The sequence below is a fragment of the Mustela lutreola genome, chromosome 15, assembly GCF_030435805.1.
Source record: "Mustela lutreola isolate mMusLut2 chromosome 15, mMusLut2.pri, whole genome shotgun sequence".
Lineage (NCBI taxonomy): Eukaryota > Metazoa > Chordata > Mammalia > Carnivora > Mustelidae > Mustela > Mustela lutreola.
Window position 1 is genome coordinate 4,677,083 of NC_081304.1, and position 24,017 is coordinate 4,701,099.

General features: G+C 49.5%; 1 long non-coding RNA gene across 1 annotated transcript; it reads left to right on the forward strand.

Annotated features, from left to right (window-relative positions):
• Positions 1-5,557: 5,557 nt before the first annotated feature.
• Positions 5,558-6,682, forward strand: LOC131817025 (uncharacterized). Its single transcript, XR_009348285.1, has 2 exons — positions 5,558-5,976; positions 6,200-6,682. It is a non-coding gene; the product is annotated as an uncharacterized LOC131817025 (long non-coding RNA).
• Positions 6,683-24,017: the final 17,335 nt, after the last annotated feature.

Consider the following 24,017-nt stretch of genomic DNA (forward strand, 5'->3'; position numbering starts at 1 on the left):
CGGTCTCGGGCTCGGCGCTGGAGTTCTCCCCGGGCGCCTCCCTTCTGTGGCCCTGACTCCGTCTGCTTCCGTGTGACAACCTGCACGGAACGGGGAGCTGACCTCTGCGTTCCAGCCTAATGTCTGTGGTTCTTTCTTTGTTAAAAATCATCTTTTGTCACTGCTCTTTTTTTTTTTTTAATCTGATTTTAAGAGTTCTTTCTTCCCTTTGTCATCTCCCAGCGACCCCTTCCCCATCATTGCAACTCCCCACCCACTGGGTGCGGTGGCAGACCGGGCCACCATCCCGGGGCCACCCTGTCCAGTGCGTTGCCCTGGTGCCGGCTGATGGGCTTTCGTCTTCTCCTGCCTGGATCCTTCTTCTCTGATGACACCAAACACGAAGGACTCCTGTGTACTTGAGTCAAAATCCCCAGGGCTCTGGAAAGTAAACTCAAGGAGCTTTCATACCCTTGGATCCACTAAGACGGTGCGGCAGCAAACCAGAGGGGTGCGGGGGCACAGAGGAGCCCAAAGGCAGAATGGGCCTATGCGGCCATTTCCGTGGTTCCAAATTCCTTGTGCTTCGGGCTCCTGGGACCCACTAGCCTTCCTCATCCTTGCAAGACTGCCGCAGGAGCTCACATGTCGCATCCAAATGCAGGGAAAGGTCCATAGGAGTGAGGGAACCCTTGCGCCTGTCCCGCTGCCCAGTCCCCGACCTCCTGTAAGGTCCCGATTGGCTAGAATATGTCATGTGTTCACGCCTCAACCAATCTCCAGTGAGGAGATGGGCTGACCAAGGTTGGCTGAGGTACCTGGGTCTGGGGCTGGGTTCCCATGAACACGGGGCCGTTCATAGGAGCGGAGAAGAGGACCCCATCAGGACTCTGTGAGGAAGGGATGGGGGAGGGGGTGGCTGCGCAGACACCAGATCAGTCACCTGGTGGGGACTTGGGAACCTCTGAAGCATGCTGCACACAGCACCCCGCACACTTCCTGGGTGGCGGTCCCGTTGCCCAGGTTTCATACTGAGCCTCTGATGCTTCAAGGAAGCATTGCCCACTCACTGGGACTGTGGGGATGGCTCTGCCGCCATTTCCACCCATGCTTATACCATACCTGTCCCCTCAACTGCCCCACTGGGGCCCCTTCGAGTCCACTGTGGTCAGAAGAGTCCACTCAGAACCCACTTCACCTCCCACCCATGTGTCCCACCAGACAGATACCGGGACTGATCCGGCTCCGGAAACGTGAAGAACCCATGCTGAGATGTTTCCTGGCGTCCTCAGAGTCAATGGCAAGGCCGTAACACACCCCAAGGTACCACCCCACCCGCACGCTGAAACCAAGAGGAGATTCCCCTCGTTCACAGCGTTGGGTGGAAGAAAACGACCTCGATACCATTAGGGCCGCGTAAAGCCAAAGTACAGGGAAGGAAGCAGCAGGGCCGGAGGGAGAGAGCGCATACCGGGTGAGACTCCCGTTAGACAGGCCATGGTGGGGCCGCCACTGATGTGGTGCCACCGACGTGGCACAGCCATGCAGGGCCCAGAGCCACAGGGGCTGATAGAAGCCAGTCTGGGGCCCAAGAGGCTTTGGGATGCCCAGAGTCTCTGCCCCACAACTCTCAGACCCTTCCCCTGCGCCCCCCACCGCTGCTTCCTACGTGACACAAACAGCAGGGGCTTGTCACCCGCCCCACACATCACACACCTGCAGTGCGCAAAAACCCAAGTCTGCAGACAATTCGTTTCTTTCTTTCTTTTTTTTTTTTTTTTGATTTTTAAATTTTTTATTTTTTATAAACATATATTTTTATCCCCAGGGGTACAGGTCTGTGAATCGCCAGGTTTACACACTTCACAGCACTCACCAAAGCACATACCCTCCCCAATGTCCATAACCCCACCCCCCTTCTCCCAACCCCCCTCCCCCCAGCAACCCTCGGTTTGTTTTGTGAGATTAAGAGTCACTTATGGTTTGGCTCCCTCCCAATCCCATCTTGTTTCATTGATTCTTCTCCTACCCACTTAAGCCCCCATGTTGCATCACCACTTCCTCATATCAGGGAGATCATATGAGAGTTGTCTTTCTCTGCTAGACTTATTTCACTAAGCATGATACCCTCTAGTTCCATCCATGTTGTCGCAAATGGCAAGATTTCATTTCTTTTGATGGCTGCATAGTATTCCATTGTGTATATATACCACATCTTCTTGATCCATTCATCTGTTGATGGACATCTAGGTTCTTTCCATAGTATGGCTATTGTGGACATTGCTGCTATAAACATTCAGGTGCACGTGCCCCTTTGGATCACTATGTTTGTATCTTTAGGGTAAATACCCAGTAGTGCAATTGCTGGGTCATAGGGCAGTTCTATTTTCAACATTTTGAGGAACCTCCATGCTGTTTTCCAGAGAGGTTGCACCAGCTTGCATTCCTACCAACAGTGTAGGAGGGTTCCCCTTTCTCCGCATCCTCGCCAGCATCTGTCATTTCCTGACTTGTTGATTTTAGCCATTCTGACTGGTGTGAGGTGATATCTCATTGTGGTTTTGATTTGTATTTCCCTGATGCCGAGTGATATGGAGCACTTTTTCATGTGTCTGTTGGCCATCTGGATGTCTTCTTTGCAGAAATGTCTGTTCATGTCCTCTGCCCATTTCTTGATTGGATTATTTGTTCTTTGGGTGTTGAGTTTGCTAAGTTCTTTATAGATTTTGGACACTAGTCCTTTATCTGATATGTCGTTTGCAAATATCTTCTCCCATTCTGTCAGTTGTCTTTTGATTTTGTTAACTGTTTCCTTTGCTGTGCAAAAGCTTTTGATCTTGATGAAGTCCCAATAGTTCATTTTGACAATTCGTTTCTATTCACCAGACTCCACTTGCTAGGAACTTTTCAGGGCCGCCTTCCATCAAAATGTCTGTTGTAGGGGCGCCGGGTGGCTCTGTTGGTTGGGTGTCTGCCTTCGGCTCAGGTCACGATCTCGGGGCCCTGGGATCAAGTCCAGAGTCAGGCTCCCTGCTCAGCGGGGGAGTCTGCTTCTCCCTCTGCCCACCCCCCTCTGCTTGTGCTCTCTCTGTCTCAAAAAAAAAAAAAAAAAAAAAAGTCTGTTGTAACTGCCAGCATCCGGGAAAATTAGGTGTCTCCCCACTTTCTGTACTAAAAATGGCCATGTTGAAAAAAACGTGCCATCAAAGCAGCTCTAAGGGCAGCCTAAAACCTAAAACCTGGAACAAACTTGCTGTGAATTCCTGGTGCACATAGCTCTTTTTTCCCCTTTTTGGATGATTCGTACTTGTTCTCAGTATAAATATTTTTTTAACCACTCTCTACACCCATGGTGGGGCTCAAACTCACATCCCTGAGATCGAGTCACACCCTCTATTGACTGAGTCGGCCAGGCACCCCTTGTTCTCAATTTTTTAACATCTGTAAATTGAAATAGTTTTTAAAAACAGATCACTTTGGGCTTGTTCTGGTCTTCCCAGTCTGATTGTGAGAAAACACATTTGTCCACAGGATCTCCCTGAACTCAGATGAACAGAGGCCAAGTTTATCCTCCGGGCAGCTCTTGGGCCTGGAAGACCTCATGTGTCAGGACAGCTGGATCCAGCTGGGCCACATGCCTTCTGAGGGCCACGGCTTCATTTTCGTGGAACCAAGCAGTGCTGGAGAAGGGACGCAAGGAGCTCTTGTCTCCTTCTGAGCCATATTCCACAGGGATGCCTGGGTGCGGAGAAGTCCGTGGTCACCTCCTAGGCCCTTCATTCTCGCTGTCTGGGATCCACAACCCACCCCCACTTCTAACCTTGGAGGGCAAGGTCATATAAACCCGAAAGTAGGTCAAAGTCATTTTCTTTCTGCCTTCATCTTCTGGAGGAGCCCTGGAGAGGGGCAGGCTGCCAGAAACCCTTAGCCCCATCTACATTGTGGCCCTGTTATAGAGAACTTGAGGCCCACCCAGCCTAGCATCCGTGTGCTTTCAGGATCTAATGTCGGGTCCCAGAACAGTGGTCAATTGGGCGGATTTCTACTGTCACTGATTTTTGTTTGTTTTTTTTTTTCTTTCTACTATTATTATGGGTATATCTTTATTTTTATTTAGGATTTTATTTATTTGACAGAGAGCACAAGCAAGGGGAGCAGCAGGCAGAGGGAGAGGGGCAAGGAAGCATGTGGGGACTTGATTCCAGGACCCTAGGATCATGACCTGAACCGAAAGGCAGACGCTTAATCGACTGAGCCACCCAGGTGTCCCAGCATCACTTTATTTTTATTCTATTTCCCCCCTAAGTCTCCCGCGAGATGCACCCCCACCACCTCTATCCCTTACGTGCAACCATTTTTATTAGTGTTGGTTTTGTCCTTGAAGCACCTTTTTGCTCCAGGGAGCGGCCTGTATCCGTCTCCGGAGCTCACTCCACGGAAAGAACCGCTGGCTCTCTCCTTCTCTTTAATGCTAGAGTCCGTAGAATGCTCCCTTGGGGCAGCCGACCCGCAGCCTCTGCAAACCCTCCCCTGCTGATGGCCGTTCGTGCAGTTTCCCACCTTTGGCGAATTCCAACAAACTGTGCATTCGGAGTTCCCTGTTTGCGGAAGCGCATTTTCAGACCAGATCCCCCCACATGGGTGGCTGGGCCCAAGGTGCATGAACACGTGACACGTCGCAGACCGCCCTCCCCCCACCCTCGGGGCTTGGGCCAGCCCGCGACTCGAGAGAGCCCTTCTCTGCACCAGCTCGAGGCAGTACCTCGCCCGAGTCCGGACTCCCGCCAGCTGACGGGGGACTTTTCACTCGCATCTTTCTCTTCCGAGGAAGGCTGAGCATCCATTCCAATTTCCAGGGGCTCCTAACACACACCCCCACCCCCACCCCGCAATCTTCGGTTCTCCTCGTCCCTGTTTTCCACGGAGTCTCGTCCACTGGGTCTTCGCTTTAACCCAGGAACACGCACGAGGCCCCTGCGGGCGCAGCGCCCGTCTTCGTCCGGCCCCGCTCCTGCACGGGGGGTGGGGGGTGCTTTAGTAAGGGGCCCGGAAAATCTGGGCTAATTCTAGGAAAAGTCAAACTCAGGAGCCTCCGTGAAAGCCTCGAGCCTCACTCAAGACGAAACACTCGCCGCAGCATCACCCCCAGCCGCGGGTCCGTTGGAAGCCCGTTTTCCAGACTATGAAGCGCCCCGCGCCTGAACGCCCCGAGCGCCGCCCACCAATCACCGGCATAGCCAGTAAGCTCCGCGACGTCTCAGTGGTTAGAGCATCTGCCAGTCTCTCGTGCAGGCCACGAGTTCGACTGCTATTGGGTAGCGCTTCCGCCCATCTCCCCAGAGCCCGCCTTCCCGAGGTGGGGAAGTCCTGGATGTCCAGTCGCCTTTCCTCAGTGATGGACAGGGGCATTTGCCCAATAAGGAGCGCGAGCTGGTCTGTCCCGCCCACACCAGGCGTCGCCCTTGTCACCACTGGCTGCCGGGGGCTGGGGTTGGAGTCCCGCTTGCCCCGCCTCCTGCGAAGTCCGCGCGGCCAGCCGTGGGCTCGCAGGACCCTCCGGGCGCCGCCCCTCCGCGGCTCAAGTCGGGAGCTCGGTCCCCGCGCCCCGCAGCCCGCCGCGTCGAGGTACGGCCTGGCGAGCTGGGCGGCCCGGAGCCGGCTCCCAGTGCCCTCCCGCGGCAGGGCCAGGAGCCCCGGGACAGTCCCTGAGCAGGGCACCCTGCATGGGGACACGAAGTCGCGCGGGTCCCAGCACCCAGGAGCCGCCCATCTCCACCTTCATCCCCCCGCCCTCCCCGGGCCGGCCCTCCAGTAGGTTCGAGAGAAAGTGACCCAGAGTTTCAGAACCCCCCACCCACCTCCCCCGCCGTCCTGGGGCTGAATCCAAGACACACACGCCTTGTTTTCCACATTCCCGGCTCTACCCGGGCCTGGGGTACGTGAGCGCACAGCGGCACGCACCCCTAGGTCCCCCGGGGTGCCTTTGCTTTCAAGAAGGTGCAAGGTGGGGGGCGCCTGGGTGGCTCAGTGGGTAAAGCCGCTGCCTTCGGCTCAGGTCGTGATCTCAGGGTCCTGGGATCGAGTCCCGCATCGGGCTCTCTGCTCAGCGGGGAGCCTGCTTCCTCCTCTCTCTGCCTGCCTCTCTGCTTACTTGTAATTTCTCTCTGTCAAATAAATAAATAAAATCTTTAAAAAAAAAAAAAAAAAAAAAAAAAAGAAGGTGCAAGGTGGAATGAGACGCCTGGCCTCACCGTCCCTGAGCTTTCCCGGTGGACCCCAGGCCGCTGAGCCGGGTTCCCCGAAGCAGCGCTCAGGGAGCGGTCAGGCAGCACTCGCGCCTGGAGGTCTCCCGTGCACACCCTAGCGGGGACCCTCCCCTCCCCGCCCCAGATCTTTGGGCTGGTCGGTGGCCCCGTCCCCTCCTAATGAGAACGAGGGCCATGCCTCAGCCGGGGCTGGCTGGTGACGGGTTACTGAACTGTTAAATAACTGTCAGTAAGCAGTCAGGGGGTTTTGGGGAAAAAAAAAAAAATCTCATTTTTCTCACTTCTGTAATGACTTTAATTACGTTCCGCTGCGCTCTCCAAAAAGCGACAGGTTGTGTTTGACAGGCTGTCGGTCCTCTAGCTCCTTCAAAGGGTTCTCGTTTACACGTCAGCCTGCCGGGAGGCGTCTTTGCTTGTCTTGTAATCAGCCTCCCTGATGGTGCCAGCGAAATTTCGGGACAGGAGGCAGCTGGCAAGGGGAATAAAATTAAGAATATTGTTCTCAGAAGAAGAGGTTCACGGAAAGTAATGGGAGCAAGGGGGCGAACCACGCAAGGTTCCAATTAGAATATTTGAGCGGTGTGAATTGGCACATTTATACTTTCCGAAGTTTATTGAGCCTGTCTTCGTGCAAAGCGCTGCGCTAGGTGATGTGATGCTAAGTGAATCTGACTCGGTTTCCACTCTGAAGGCGAGGTGAGATGAAGGTTCACTAACTTTTGGGGGTGCCTGCGACGTGCAGAACACTGTGTGAAATCTCCACGACAAATCTGTGAAGGACACAGTAACCTTCTTCTTTTATAAAAGAGGGAAACAATATCGAAGACGGGGGTGCCCGGGTGGCTCCGGGCAGTTGAGCAACCAGACTCTTCTTGGTTTCCGCTGGGGTCATGATCTCAGGGTCACGCGATAGAGCCCCACGTGGCACTCCACCCCCAGCGGGAAGTCTGCTGGGATCCTCTTTCTTCACTTCCCTGTGTCCCTGCCCCCACTTGCCCACATAGGCACACTCTCCCTCTAAAATAAATAAATAAACTTTTAAAAATATATATATCCAAAATAACCCAATTTTAAAATAAGCAAAGGATCTGAGTAGACATTTCTGCCAAGAAGATATACATAATGGCCAACAAGCACATGAAAAGATGCTCAATGTGCAAATCAAACACAAGTCAAAAACATGAGCCACTACTTCACAGCCATCAGAATGGCCAAGACAGATAAAAAGGAGTGGTTGATGAGGAGGTGGGGAAGTTGGAACCCTCACACTCTCAATGGGACTGTAAAATGAGACAGCTGCTTTATGAAACAGCTGCAGTTCCTCCAAAAATTAAAGAATTGCCATATGATTCGGTGTATTTTACTCCTAGCTCTACACCCATGTGAAATCAAAAAGAAGTCCACACTCACCAAAAAAAAAAGCCCCAGTGGTCATTATGTGACGTGATTGGGGATGTTAGCTAACATCATGGTAGAAATCATTCTGCTGTGTATGTGTATTTTTTTTTAAGGTTTTTATTTATTTGACACAGAGAGAGAGAGAGAGAGCGCGCACAAGGCGGGGGAACAGCAGGCAGAGGGAGAAGCAAGCTCCCGGCTGAGCAGGGACTCCATCCCAGGACTCCAGGATCACAACCCAAGCCAAAGGCAGATGCTTCACTGACTGAGCCCCCCAGGCACCCTGTGTATGTGTATTGAATCAACATGTTAGACACCTTAAACTTGCACAATGTTGTTTGTTTGGTTTTTTTAAAGATTTTATTTATTTATTTGACACAGAGAGAGATCACAAGTAGGCAGAGAGGCAGGCAGAGAGAGAGAGGGGAGCAGGCTCCCTGCTGAGCAGAGAGCCCAATGCGGGGCTCGATCCCAGAACCCTGGGATCATGACCTGAGCCAAAGACAGAGGCTTAATCCACTGAGCCACCCAGGTACCTGAAACTTTCACAATGTTGAACATCAATATCTCAATAAAGCTGGTGGGGGGGAACTATGCCCACAGAAAAACTTTGCCATGAAAGTTCATAGCAGCATTATTCATAATAGCTGAAAGGTGGAAACAACCCAAGTACCCGGGACCTGGTGGATGGAGAAACAAAATGTGGTCTGTCCACATAACGAAATGTAAGTCAACCATGAAAAGGAACAGAGTAGCTACAGCATGGCTAAACCTTGAATATACTATCTTAAGTGAAAAACTCAGACACAGAAGGCCACACATGGTATCATTCCATTTACATGAAATGTCCTGAAAAGGCAAATCTATAGACACAGAAAGTAGGTTGGGGGTTACCTGGGGCTGGGGTGGGCTGGAAGGAAAGAGCAGTTGCCATTAGCGGGCACAGGGTATTTTGGGGAAGTCATGAAAACATCCTAACATTGACTGTGGTCATGTGTGCACAGCTCTGGGAATATACTAAAAGCCATAAATGTCTGTTTTCAACAGATGAATTGTATGGTATGTGAATGAGATCTCAAAAACCCTGATGCCTCTTGCTTCTGCGTTTGCTTTTTGGCATTCCAGTCAAAATGGCAAGGTGAGCACACACAGAGGTTGCCTCTTTTGGTCTTTTGAGATGATTTTTATTTTTATTTTTTATTTTTTATTTTTTAAAGATTTTATTTATTTATTTGACAGAGAGAAATCACAAGTAGATGGAGAGGCAGGCAGAGAGAGAGAGGGAAGCAGACTCCCTGCTGAGCAGAGAGCCCGATGTGGGCCTCGATCCCAGGACCCTGAGATCATGACCTGAGCCGAAGGCAGCGGCTTAACCCACTGAGCCACCCAGGCGCCCTTGAGATGATTTTTAAAAATCTCTAATCATAAGGAGAAAAAAGGCCTTGGGTTTGTAACAGCCCCCGTGATGTTTCTTGTGCGCTTATGCCTGGGTCTGTGATGAGAATTTTAAGTTTTGTGCATTTAATTTTTTAATTATTACTGTTTTTAAAAGATTTCATTTATTTATTTGAGAGAGACACACAGAGCGAGAGCTGGAACACAAGCAGGGGAAGTGGGAGAGGGACAAGCAGGGAGCCAGATACGGGACTCGATCCGAGGACCCTGGGATCATGACCTGAGCCGAAGGCAGATGCCTAACGATGAGTGACCCAGGAGCCCCAAGTTCTGTGCACTTTAGTCTAAATGAGAAGGCGGTGTGTGGCAGGCTGGGTCCCGGGAATCTCTGACGCTGAGATCCCTGTACCAGAGTCTCAGGGGGCAGAGCTCCAGCATCAACCCCTCCCAGAGGAAGAGAGGGGCGGCAGAGGACCCCGGAGGGAGGGCTGAAGACCGGATGGCCATTCCGTTGACCCCGCAGAGTGCGGAGACCATGCGCTGACACGGCCTTGTCCATCACTCTTTGGATCAATGAAAGGGGACTGCTGTCTCGGGCCAAGTGCTCCTGCACAGGGGCTGACCAAGGGGGGCAAGGGGGAAATCCTTCCGCTGGGGAACCTGGTGGGCGCATCAACCTGTCCACCATGATTATTACTTGCATTTTACATAAAAGAAAACTGAAGCAAAGCGAGGCTGAGTCACTAGCCCAGCAGTGTGGAAGAAGAAGCCAAGAGACCCTCCAATCTCCTCCCACTGGCTGCAGAGCTGAGGGTCTGCTCCTACCTGCCTTTGCCCTGAGAAGCCCTGAGCCCTGGGATGAAGGAAGAACCACACAGCCCAGGGTCCTGCAGAGAACGGCTCCCTTCAGCGGTGATACACAACCTGGGGTGTCCCCTGGAGCATGGACCCCTCTGGGACCAACCCGGTGACCCACTGGCGAACCTCCCCCGTGCCTCTCACTCTTTTGAACCAGCCCAGAAGCAGCAAGCTCCCCTCCCCCAAGAAGAGGTAGAGCCCCCTAGTCTTCTGACTTCCCCCTCCCCATGCCCCAGGCAACCCTGCAGCCCTAAGGTAACAGAGGACTGGGGATCTGGGGGGTGGGGTGAGCCCAGGAACAATACAGATAACACAGTTTCTACAAATGCAGGAATTCTTGTTTTTCGCTGATGCACCATATGGGTCAGAGTTCATGCTAGTCACAGAAACCAGCTCTGGCAGATTTAAGAGGAAGGGACACTTCCTACAAGGAAATGGGGAAATCAAGTCACCCTGAGGGCTTGAGATCCAGACCGGGCCGGAGGGGACAGCGATGCTTCTGGCACCCAAACTTTTCTGTTGGCCCGACGAGCTCTCGGACCAGGACTTCCTGGCCGGCTGCCCCAGGAGCCCTGTTGTGTTCAGAAACGTGGCCGAACCTTCCTCAAGCACCTTCCACGTTTGCTCTTTTCTCTTTGGACTCAGCCCTTTGGGCAGCATGGAAGTTCAAAGGCAAAACACATCTAGAACAAACACATCTTCCTCTTGCTTTTTATCTGTCTCTTGAGATACAACCGTCTCTTTTTCTCCCCTTATCAAAGATTCCCACTCGGGAAGCGGAGGTGGGGAGAAAAGATGGTGAGAAGATGAAGAAAAACCCATCCTGGTACGGGCAAACACTAAAAATCAGTTCTGTGGCAAAGAGATGACCAAAACGGAAGAGTCGGTGTTCATTGTGCAAACATCAGAATTTAAATCTTTCCATGTATGTCCAAGCTATTTACTTGAGACTTGAGTATTGCCCTTAAAGTTTATGTCTGAGTGGCGTGTGAGTTTTTTTTTTTTTTTAAGATTTTTATTTATTTATATGACAGAGAGACAGCGAGAGAGGGAACACAAGCACGGGGAATGGGAGAGGGAGAAGTAGGCTTCCCGCCAAGCAGCGAGCCCGATGCGGGGCTCGATCCCAGGACCCCAGGATCATGACCTGAGCCGAAGGTAGACGCTTAATGGCTGAGCCACCCAGGAGCCCCTGGCATGTGAGTTTTGACATGTTCTTTCTTTGTATCGTGCTTGTGAGCAAGGAGTTAATCTGCTTCTCCCATGGTTCAAGATTTCTTCTGCTTTCTCGTGTGTTTCATCTTGATTTCTGCAGTCGTGAGTACCAAACGACTTAAGAGTCTGGTTCTTAAAAAAAAAAAAAAGAGTCTGCTTCTTGAGAACACTTCATGAAACTCAGTGACAGCTTTTAATTCGGACTTTACCATTTTCATCTTTCCAGAGTTTTCCTTAGTGAATTGCTTTCAGATAAGAATGCCTCGGGCCTGTCAACCTCACTGCTGGATGGGGGTACATGCGACAAAGGTCCAGTCTGCATATTATACAGGAAAGAGCATATCATTTTCTGTAAACACTGGAGTTTCTGCATTCTCCATTTGTGGAACTAATTTCTTTGTCAAAAATTCAGATATGTGATCAAGTGAGACCGAGACATGAGTTGAGGGAGAGACAGGTGAGTGACATCATGAGTTGGATGGTTCCTTTTTTTTGTTTTAAAGATTTATTTATTTATTTATTTGACAGACCGAGATCACAAATAGGCAGAGAGGCAGGCAGAGACAGAGGAAGAAGCAGGCTCCCCGCCAAGCAGAGAGCCCGATGCAGGGCTCGATCCCAGGACCCCGGAACCATGACCTGAGCCATGGTTTAACCCATGGCTTTAACCCAGTGAGCCACCCAGGTGCCCTGGATGGTTTCTTTTTAATTTCATATGACTGCAATCTGGGTCTGAAATCCAGTCAAATTAGATTTCTTTCCAATCAGCAGGAAAGCGCAGGCGGGCCACTCACCGGCAGGATCAAAAGAGACACCAGACCGCCAGGCAAGGACCAGAGAGAGATTCTGAACCGTATTTCCGGAAGACTTGACTGGTGGGAGAAAAGGAATAGTCATCTGAAATAATGGAATTCAAATTGCAGTCTTTGGGCGTAATTGATTTAAAGGTTCTTAAATGGAAAATTTCAAACATACATGAATGTAGAGGAAATCAGGTATCGAAACCCTACTTCCTCGTCGCTCAGCTTCAACAATTACCCGCTTTGCCAATCTTATTTCCTGTCCGCCCCTACACCCCTTGCCAGCCTTCTAAAGACAAGTGCAGGCATTGTGCCATTTCTCCCATAAATACATTAATTTACATCTTTAACTAATAAAAACATTTGGAAAAAAACATAGTCATGTGCCACTGTCACTCTTAACAAAATCAATAATTCCATCATATTACCTAATCTCTGATTGTCTAAATTAGCTGGTTTGTTCAAGGCAGAATGCAAACAAGAGCCACACATTACAATTAGTCATTGTGTCTGAAGTCTTTTATTAGCTAACAGTCTACCTGCCTTTTTTTTTTTTTTTTTTTTTAAATGGCATTGATGTGATGGAGACACCAAGTCACTCGTGCGTCTTACAGAATAGTCCACCCTCTGAATTTGGCTGATGGTGTCCCGTGACCTTGTTCTGTTGTTGTTGTGGTTTTAAAGATTTTATATATTTGACAGAGACACAGCGAGATAAAGAAACACAAGCAGGGGGAGTGGGAGAGGGAGAAGCAGGCTTCCTGCTGAGCAGGGAGACCCGATGCCGGGCTCGGTCCCAGGACCCTGGGACCACGACCGGAGCTGAGGGCAGAGGCTTAATGACTAAGCCATCCAGGCACCCCTGTTGGGTTTTGTTTTGTTTTGTTTTTCTAAAAATAATGTTAGATTTGCAGGATAGTTACAAGAATGATGAAAAGAGTTCTCATAGACCCTCCGGGTTCCCCAATTGTTAGCACTTGATCTCAATTGCTTAATCATTTTCTTTTCTGCAGGTATAACATTTTACCCATGTGAGAGTAAATTGCTCGCAGGGTGTTTCTGGTCCCCCAAACACGAGAGTGTCTGTCTCCTAAGAACAAGGACATACTCTCGCACAGTCACCAATAATGATGAAAACAAAGTGGGGCGCCTGGGTGGCTCAGTGGGTTAAGGCCTCTGCCTTCGGCTCAGGTCATGATCCCAGGGTCCTGGGATCGAGCCCCGCATCTGGCTCTCTGCTCAGCGGGGAGCCTGCTTCCTCCTCTCTCTCTGCCTACTTGTGATCTCTGTCTGTCAAGTAAATAAAATATTTAAACAAATAAATAATTTAAAAAATAAAAACAAAACAAGGGACGCCTAGGTGGCTTAGTTGGTTGGGCAACTGCCTTCAGCTCGGGTCACACTCCTCAAGTTCCGGGATCGGGTCCTACATCAGGCTCCCTGCTCGGGGGCGAGTCTGCTTCTCCTTCCAACCCTTCCCTTCTCATACTCTCTCTCCCTCTCTCTCTTTCAAATTTAAAAAAAAAAAAAAAAAAATCTTTAAAAATAAAACAAAACCCTATTCCAGGATCCAATCAGAGATTAAGCACTGCATTTGGTTCTCTTGCCTCCCTTCATCTGGAACAGCTCCTGCGTCTTTGTCCTTCCTGACCTTGACATTTTTGAAGAGGAACGGCCAGGTCTCAAGAGATTCTGTGAACTTCTAACGTGATTCATCTGAGAGCCTCCTTGCTTTCTGGCGTAACAAGATGTCCCATGCCCGCTTGTACATTTCCTGCTCTGGAGCCTAATTGGCTGCTTGTCCCGCGCTCGCTGGTTGCCTTCCATGGAAAATGGGATCTATTCAGATAAGGGCTGAATCCGGTGACGGCTGGTGAGAGTGGGGGCTGGGGCGGGCGAGAGGGCAGCACCCAGGGCTCCCGGCTTGCTTCCCAGCAGCACCGGGGACCCCACATCTGGGGGAATAGCGGCTCCAGGCTGGCTTTGGTGGAACCAGCTCTTCTGACCAGGAAAATCAGGAGGACATGGGGCCGTTATCCTCTGGGGTGGCTTTGGTATAAGCGCTGAGTCGTTTACCTATAGTCATTTACTATGGCACACTTTATCTTATCTTCTGGCTGGGAAGATTGACTTGTTTTTTATTCTCTAACATCACTGATTTACTATAGTCATTGGAAAGGCAAACACAGAACCCAGAGGGTCAGGAGGCGGTGAAAAACGCATCCGACGACCGGATGAACGTAAACTGAACCCTGATGAGTGAAACTGAACCCTGGTTCTGGTTAAGCAGTAAGTACACAGCACCGCTGAGGACCTGCTTTGTCCCAGGCTGGGCAGCCCTGCCTGTCCCTGGAGGCTGTAGATCTTGGCACAGTCCTTCCGTCTGTGGTCAGAAGGCTTCCTAACTCACCCAGACAGCTGCCTTCCTCTCAGCAATCCTTTCTCTTATTCCTGTAAATTCCCTAAAAGAACAAACTTCTTACATGAGATGCAGTCCTTTGTCTTGGATTTTGCGGAAGACGCTGTCCCCAGGGTCACAACCACCACAAAGTCTAGAGTAAAAGATCTCCCCTTGGGGTGCTACGGGACCCATATGCTTTGTGTCTCAGTTTTCCGGATGGAAGGGTCGCAGAAAGTGCTCTGGGCTGTCTGAGAAAAGGGCCTCCAGACAGAACAGCGAGTTACCAGAGGGCACGGCATCAGAGGACAGGAAAATTCCGGTCCAGACAACAATCTAAGTGTGGTTTCATTGAGCCTCAACTGACCCAGCGAAGAAACGAGTAACAATTCTCTAATTTCTCCCTCTAGCTCAGCCTTTCCATGCCAGCTCCCTCTTAGTCCCTGGCAGGACGGGGGTTGCGGGAGGGGGTGGCTGGCGGACTCGGACACTGTAGGTGGGGAAAGCTCAGGCCAGCTCTGCTGAAAACTCCCTGCTGATCTGCCTCGGAGGTTAGGTGCCTCTCCCCAGTCCACGCTGGGGTGCTGCCCTTGGCTGCCGGGAGAAGGCGGAGAGAGGCAGGTCCAGGGGTGAGCGTGGGGCACGGGGGCTCCTTCTTTTGGCAAGGCTTGGCTTCCAAGCTCTGCCCTGGCGTGGAGAATAGGAAGTGGAAATCCTTGGGGTGGGGAGGGAGGGAGAGAGATCTTTCCATGAACTGGCTGTGTGCCCCAGGTCAGGCTTGGCTTAGTTCTATCTACTACTACTGGTCATCGACATAGAGTGGTCTCCGCATAGATGGCAGGCTTCCCTCGGTCCCCTCCATCGCTGAGCCCCCCTCAGCCCCAGAAAGGACAGCCTCGTCTTCTGACCCTCTCAGCAGTCCACTTCCCCATCTCTAGAGCCCACTGTTTCGTCTGGAGGCCCCTGGACAGCCTGTGAGAGTCACCCTTCCTTTGCCCTCCATGCTGTTGCTTCTAAGAACTCAGTAAATACAGAGGCTTTTCTGCACCTTCCAAGGGCTATAGGAGACTGGCCTAGGGCCACCCCGTCTTCATTCCCAGACTCACACAGTTTTCTCAGACTCCACTGGCGAGGGCCACTCACTCCAGTGGGTATCCTGCCTTCAGAAATCCCTAGACTGGAAGTAAGAGTCGCTCTATTGGGAATACTCTGTATGTTTACACATATGCGACCCCAAAGCCCCAGGGAACATATGTCAGTTCTCAAAAGGTCCTACCCCACGAACACACATGCTCGTGGAAGGGCCATGGTGCTATATAATTCAGTAAGTGGGAGACACCAGGTTCCGCTTCCCCTGGGGTTCCTGTCTACACTGCTGCTCCTACCCAAGCCACTTGGCATCTCTGGTCTTCAGCTTCGAGTCTTAGCCAGTAGTTCTGGAATGCCATGGAGAATGCCGCTTAACACCTTGGCATCTATGGCAAAGAAGTTGGATCCTGACCACTCCCCGAAGCTGCTGTCCCTTCTCCACCACCGCCATTCGCTGGTTTGGGCAGTAAGAGATCTCCTACTTCGATCCTTTGGAGGAAATCCAGCTTTTTCCATTTTTCAAGACACAATTCTGATGAGGGCCTCATTTTCGAAATGTGAACCCCGGGAAGAAGATTAGTAAAAATTCTAATGTTAGCAAAAACATGCTGCTGTTTTGAGTCTAGAGAAATGGCATTTTCTTCTTATTAGGCATGGCTCAAAGGGGGTGCCCAAAGGAGCCCCTTCTCTTCTTTTATGGACATCCTCCAAGGTTTCTCTCCTTGGTACAAGTATGGCAGACAGAAGATGCTTGCTCACCCTGGTCTTCCCAGGGGTGATTGTGAAGGCTCTGAGGATAGGAAAATGTCACAGAGAAAAGAATCCTAGGGAACATCGGATGCATGGGATGGCCACACTACTGCAGGTTAATTGTCCCAGAGCAAGAATTTCCTGTCCTTGGGACACCTGGGTGGCTCATTCATTAAGCGTCTGCCTTTGGCTCAGGTCATAATTCCAGGGTCCTGGGATCAAGTCCTGCATCGGGCTCCTTGCTCAGCGGGAAGCCTGCTTCTCTCTCTGTCTCTGCCTGCCCCTCTGCCTGCTTGTGCTCTCTCTCTCTCTCTGACAAATAAATAAAGAAAATCTTAAAAAAAAAAAAAAGAGAGTTTCCTGTCCCTTTCAAGGTCCTTCTGGCTGGACTAAGAGTAAACCAGACATAAGACAGATTAAGGAGAAAGTCTAATTTTTTGCATCTGGGGAATCCACACAGATGTGGAAATTCCAAAGACAGTCAGGCACAATGAGGTACCTATGTCATCCTGAACTAAGGAGGAGGGGGTAGGGGTCTGGGACTTCAAGCAGAAGGATTGCCCATCACAGGAAGATGGAAACCAGGAAATGTTTGCAGGTGACTCGGAAACAATGGGGCAGAGAGGACTTCGAGGGACCAGGCCTCGATAGCTTCCTCCCTGCCTAGCCTCCCTGTTCCCATCCTTACAAGGTTATCCATGCTCACAGCTCTGTTCCTGGAGCAGCTCCTCTGCCTGAGCTCTTTTTAGGCAGTTGGGGGGAAGGGGAGGAGGTAAAGAGCTTTTCCTGAATCTGCTGGGTTTTGATTACTTTTTTTTTATTAAAGATTTTATTTACTTGGGGCGCCTGGGTGGCTCAGTGGGTTGAGCCGCTGCCTTCGGCTCAGGTCATGATCTCAGGGTCCTGGGATCAAGTCCCGCATCCGGCTCTCTGCTCAGCGGGGAGCCTGCTTCCCTCTCTCTCTCTCTGCCTGCCTCTCCATCTACTTGTGATTTCTCTCTGTCAAATAAATAAATAAAATCTTTAAAAAAAAAAAAAAAGATTTTATTTACTTGACCGACAGAGATCACAAGGAGGCAGAGAGGCAGGCAGAGAGAGAGGAGGAAGCAGGCTCCCTGCTGAGCAGAGAGACCGATGTGCAGCTCCATCCCAGGACCCTGGGATCATGACCTGAGCTGAAGGCAGAGTTTTAACCCACTGAGCCACCCAGGTGCCCCTTGATTACTTTTTATCTCAAGATCGTTTTCATGCCAAAGTGGCCCGTCTTTGGGGATGGGAAGGAACACTGCTCTGGCCCCTACGTAACTAATGTGAAGTTAATTTCCATTTTGCGGGATGTTTTGGATGTGCCATGTATAATAACAGGCCCAGAGAGCTTCAGTTCAATCTCTTCCCAACGCTTTTCCTGGACTAGACTGAGTGCTTCTTTGACAACACGTACCCCTGACATCTGGGTTGGAAAACCAGCGTCTTCTATTGCTTTGTCACAGTCCCAGCTTGGGTGAGACTCCCTTACACATCACCCCCACCCCCGGCACCGTTTCCAAACCAGCATTATGAGTGGGTAGACCCTCATGGTTCTTGCTGCAATGCCAAGTGGCCATTCAGCAACAACATGAGGAAATACTGAAAGAGGTTGATGATTTAACAGTATCTGGAAATTACACCACACAGCTGGGGGTACAGAGAGAGAGAGAGAGGAGTGCAGGCCTGGGGTTCTGCTTTTATTGGGGTGGAGGGTGGGGACCTGGGGTTTGCAGGGTTTAGGCCTTATTGGTAAATTTAAAACACAACAGCAGGCATTTAACGCATGGGAAGAGAACAGGCAAGGCGGCCCTGTGGTCAGTTATGGACGCCAAGCAAGATCCTCGGTGCAGGGGAGACAGTCAGCTCCTTATTGAGTGGGGTGGCTGGTGATGTGTTTATTTGAGCTAGCTGTCTTCAAAGTGCATGCCTTGGCAAGTAAAACTTAAATAAAGCACTTGGATTACAAAAAAGAGGGGAGGGGAATGACTGCAGGGGCTTACACTACATATGTCATTGTCTATTTGATTTGTTTTGTTTTGATTCAGCTGATTTGCTGTATATTCACCAAATGCCAACTACACAATAGTGATTGTGCCAGGGGAAACACATACAAATGAATTGGTCCCTGGCTAAAAAAAAAAGAAAGAAAGAAAAGAAAAAAAAAAGAACATGCACTGTATTGTCAAGGGAGAAACCAAGAAGACATGTAATAAACACCAGTGATCAAATCTTGGTAGGATACATGTGAGGGCGAAAGAGAGAAGCGAATTCTAGCTGGAGTGTAGAAGGCTTAACTTACTTTAGTTTCATTAAACAACCCCAGAACCAATTGTTTCCAGAAGTTTGGGGGCTCTATCCGACGCAAGAATTTCAGCTAGTATATGAACGATGATGTAGGGCAAGACACTGACGGTCAGACAGAGCAGAGTTCCGTGAACACTGGTCCATGAAGACGAGCCCTATCTGGTTTGTCCCGCCTGCAGTGGTTTCGGAACTTGTCTGCTGGGGTAGGTTCTGGGGAGTGAACAGAGCCAACATGGAGCATTCCTCTTCTGCAGTCAAACTAGTGAGACACTGCCCATCACGGATGCATCCAGGAGTCTTTGGGAGCTTTGAGAACATCTGGTCAACAAGCTCATGGTACAGATGACCACACGAAGGTTTAACAAAGCCCTGGGCCACACAGCATCGTGGTACAGGTGTCCAAATCCTGGCTGTGCTACTTCCCAGCTGAGGGCCCTGGGGCAAATTCCTGTTTGCTTTGTCTTATCTATAAAATGGGGATTTTAACTGCCAACTTCATTGGCTTGTTCTGAGGAATAAGATAATATATGTAACTGATTACAACAGAGTTCTAACAAGTTCCCTGTGAACTGTTATTATAACCATTAACGTGTGATTTGCTGGACTGTACAGCTAGGGAGTGCTTGGGTGACTCAATTAAGCATCTGACTTCAGCTCAGGTCATAATCCGAGGGTCCTGGGATTGAGTCCCACAGCAGACTCCCTTCTCAGTGAGGAGTCTGCTTTTCCCTCTACCTCTCCACTCATACTCTCAATCCCTCTCTCTCTCAAATAAATAAATAAAATCTTAAAAAAAAAAAAAAAACATACAGCTAAATAGTGGCCAGGTATAGCGAGCAAGACAGGGAAGGGATGAAATGCTTTCTGTGTTGCTCTCAGGAGGAGGCTGCTTGCCGTGGAACCCACTGATACCCAGTTACAGCAGACAGCTGCACAAAATAGCCTTCTCGCCCCAGAGAAGGGAGAGGACTGTGCAAAGATTAAAGGGCTTTTACTCCCAAAGTTACCTGAAGGTCCTTCTTATTCTACAATTTGGCACTTTGTCTTTATCTGTGACACTTATGCAATTAGGAGACAAAGGTTTCCACGGTAGAGGATCCATGTACCACGTGAAATGACATCGGCGTTTTCTGAGAGCGAAGACCTTGCAAAAATATAAAAACTAAACAAATCTTCCTGCAGCTGTAAAGATCCAATTAGCTTCTTGTTTCAGAACAGCCAGAGGTTCAGAAACAGGGTGAGTGCTCCCAAACCAACCGGCCGCCGAGCAACAACAACAACAACAAACAGCCAAAGAACAAATAAGAGCAAAAACAAGCCCAAGAATTCAGGTGAGCAGGTGGATCCAACAGGTAAGAATTAGCTCCTAGCCTGCAAGGCAGAGAGGAAACCAAACGTTCAGAGCGGTGTGGTGTGTAATTCTATTTATGATTCCATGCCACAAGCATAAAAGAGACTATGTAATTAGTTTGCTTCTTTTCAGAGACCTGTTTTTTTAGCTAGAATATTCTCCCAGCAAACGGTTACATAAAGGATGATGAAGGCACAAAGGATCCAGGTGGAAAACCTGAAAGAAAAAAAAAAAAAAAAAAAAAAAAACGGGTTTTGGTCTGATTTGGGCAATGCCGTCTCTCTTTGCTTGCTTTCTCAGGAGGTGGGCACATTCACAGCCTTGCCCTATGGTTGCACACATTACTGTCTACCTCATTTGACTTCCCTGAGCCACTGCCTTCATTAGCATTTCTTTACTCTTCTCATAAATAGCTCCTCTGAATTTGTTTCTCAGAGCTCTACTTTACTTCCACCTTTTAGGGAGAAGTTTGAAACATTTGAGAGACACTGTACTAGAAAAAAGACCAGAAAAGTGGAAGAACATTGGCATATTCCACAATGACCAGATGACACTCATTATACAGGAATCTGGGGCCCCAGCAGAACAATACCAAGAAACACCCCTAAGTGCTATAGTTAGCAGACCCGCTTGGCTCCTTGGCACAAACCATCAGTGGAAATCAGCTCCATTTTCAACCTTCTGGTGCCTCCAAAGGCCGCTTCCTCCCTACAGACATCAGGCCAAGCCTGGGGGCCAGGTCTCCACTCAGCACCAAGACTAAACCTTTGAAACGTTGTCAGCTCAAGACCTCCCCGGGCTTCCCATCAAGCTCAGAGTAAACCCAAATTCCTCACTGAGAATTTCGAGGCCCACATGCTCTGCTTGTCTAGGGTAAGAGCAGATACAAGCAAAAAAATTAAGATGTTTAATTCCCCTGTTGAGAATAAGGATGGAGATTTTGCTTCCCCTCCCTTTTCTTAGAGCATTTGCTTTAGAAAACTTGGGAACTCTTCCTCTGTCCATTTGAAATGCATGTGAGACTTTTTAAAGCTGAAGAATCCTCTTGCCAGACCCAGAAAAGTCTTTCTGGACTTTCTGGACTCCTGGAAGCATCTCTTGGAAACATGATTGAGGAAGATAGCACCCCCTTTATCCAATTTCTGTGGGAGGGCAGGAGTCTCGTTTATTTTGTTCAAAGCCAGTTAGCTACCCAGATGGTCCCCCCAACCACCAAGAGAGGATAGGATGGACTCAGTGTGACAATTGTGCTGTCCAGCACTCTTAGTTGAGAATTAATCATTGTTTATGATGGGAACATGTTTGTAGGGACCTGTACCCACTTGGTTGCATCAGAAGGCAAGGTTTCTTTCCATCTTTGCAGCAATCTCTTAGCGGATTGTTTACAAAGCCCACTGAATTCTGGTTTAAGTTTATTCAATCGCGTGTTTCCTTTCTCCTCTACCTTTGTGGAGATGGTTTGGGGTTGGGAGATTTGTTTTTAATTCTATTTTCCCAACACTAGCTGTCCCTCCACCCCTGCCCTCTGTTGGCTCAGCCCCAGCCACATGGGCTTTTGTCTTTGTCCACCCTCTCCACAAAGTTGCCTTCTACATAGCAATTACTAATGCTGCAGGGGGTCTGCAGGGCAAGTTGGCCACTCACGCTCAGCCTTTCCTCTCTAGATACTGATGGCACTCAGTGCTGGATGTGGGCAGGGCAGAGTTTTCCTGTTTATCTTCAGCCTTCCTGGTGCTGCCTTTCATGCATCCATGTCCCGTGTTATTCTTTGGGACTCATTGGCCATGTTGGGAGCACTGCTGGAGAAGCTTTTTATACTCATGTACCCCCAGGTCAGCACCCCAGGCCCCATGCCTTCAGTGACCCTGTATGTCTTCCATCATGGAGTCACCCAAGAGCCCAGCATACAGGAATCTCTCAATAAGTATGAAATGAACAACTTCATCAGGAGAAACTTTGACCTCGTGCCGTATTTCGTTTCAAAAGCACTTGTCACCATGACACCAGGCTCAGTGGTGCACCGACCTTTCTATTGGATGGATTTCTTCATGATGAGAGGACGAGGGAAGAGCAGAAGCTTTCTCATGTGTGGAGGAAGGAGAGGCAATGATCTTAGAAAGTGAGGTAGGCTTCTTCTCTGATGTTAGAGTCTTTTTTTTTTAAGATTTTATTTATTTATTAGACACAGAGAGAGATCACAAGAAGACAGAGAGGCAGGCAGAGAGAGAGGGGGAAGCAGGTCCTCTGCTGAGCAGAGAGCCCGATGCGGGACTCAATGCCAGGACCCTGAGACCATGACCTGAGCTGAAGGCAGAGGCTTAACCCACTGAGCCACCCAGGTGCCCCTGATGTTAGAGTCTTAAGAGAACAGGAAATACTGTCGTTGCATCTGGAGATGGAAGAAATGTTGTCAAAAAGGTCCATCAGCGTCTGCCTGGCCTTTCTAGCCACCTCCACAAACACTGCAGTAGCCCAGAAGGCACTTGACAGGCCGCCCGATCCAGACTCAGTGTTCCAAGACAAGCACACCTCTGACCATGACCACCCAGGAGATAGGACATTCTGTATGGAAGACAGGCTGTCTAGCATAATAGTGAACACTTGCCTAGGGCACCCTTAATCATCGACTTCTTCATCAGACCACAAAGACTCATGAATTAAAATTGTATTGTTTTAACCAAATGGCTTTATGTTTGCCTTTCTCTTTCTGTGAGAAACTTCTAAGTAATGAATAGGCCATGTGAGCCTGTTATAAAGACAAATGCTATAAAATACTGTACTTTTGTGAACCAGGGCATTCTGGCTAAGAAAGAAGGAAGGAAAATAAGGAAGGAAGGAAAGAAGGAGGGAGGGAGGAAGGAAGGAAATGAGGGAGAGGAGGGAAAGGAAGGGAAGGGAAGGGAAGGGAAGGGAAGGGAAGGGAAGGGAGAGAGAAGAGAAGAGAAGAGAAGAGAAGAGAAGAGAAGGGAAGAGATGAAAAGTGTAGTTGAATGGGGTATAGAATGACATTACATTAAGATACAGACAAGAGGAGCCCCTAGCCTGGACCCCACACTTTAGAAGCCCCCATGTCATAGGCATACAAATACAGACTTAATCAAAGATAAAATTAAAGATTATTTCACTTGAAGCTGGTGCTCAACGCTGTCACGGCATGACCCATAACTGTCAACATATGCTTTTCAGACTTACGCTGCTCAAGCCCCAGAGAAAGACTTCTTCATGTCCTTTGCCCTTTATCTTCAAAGTCAAAGGCAATAGTGTCCTGGTGCTATGAAGGTTTGTAGATTCTTCAGAGATAAGCACATCTTGGGCAAACCATTAATAGGGATGGTAGCTCCATGATCCTAGTAGAGACAAGCAGAACAGCAGACCAGCCAGAAGTTTAACGGAAAGAGCCAGGGAAAGAGACAGCCAAGAAGAATCCTCACAGGATTCCACCCATTCCTGGGGGTCCACAAAGCACGTGTCCCCACGCTGGAGCAGTCAGAGTAGGATGGGGAGCAGAGTCAAGAGAATTTTCCGCACCACAAAGACCCATGAGCAAAGGTCAGGAGTCTTCCTGGTTCAAGGGACTGAAACAAGCAACTTGGACCTCAGATTTAAAAATAAGATCACACTGGTTGTGAGAGCCATCTGACTGTGATACCCATCACCCCATCACTCCAGGATTGCTTTGTTGATCTGACTGGCTAGGTGGGGTCCCCATCCTCCCTCACCACTCCATGGGCATCCCTCCCAAATCTGTGTACTGGGGGGAATAGGATGATCTTCCCCGACAGAGGAGGACTATTCTATGGTCAAGCACATACAAATACCTGCTGTCTCCTACCAAATGGGCTAAAAGAGCTTTCAGGGTCCTTTTTTTTTTTAAAAAAAAAGATTTTATTTATTTATTTGACAGACAGAGATCACTAGTAGGCAGAGAGGCAGGCAGAGAGAGAGGAGAAAGCAGGCTCCCCACCGCGCAGAGAGCCTGACGCGGGGCTCGATCCCATGACCCTGAGACTACAACCAGAGCCGAAGGCAGAGGCTTTAACCCACTGAGCCACCCAGGCACCCCTCAAGGTCCATTTGTAAGAGAATGTAGGGTAGTCAAATTTCCAAGACTCCGGACACATCCACATGAAGGACTGCAAATGGGAGTATGCCTTACTTTAAAAGAAAAAATAAGTATATGAATTAAA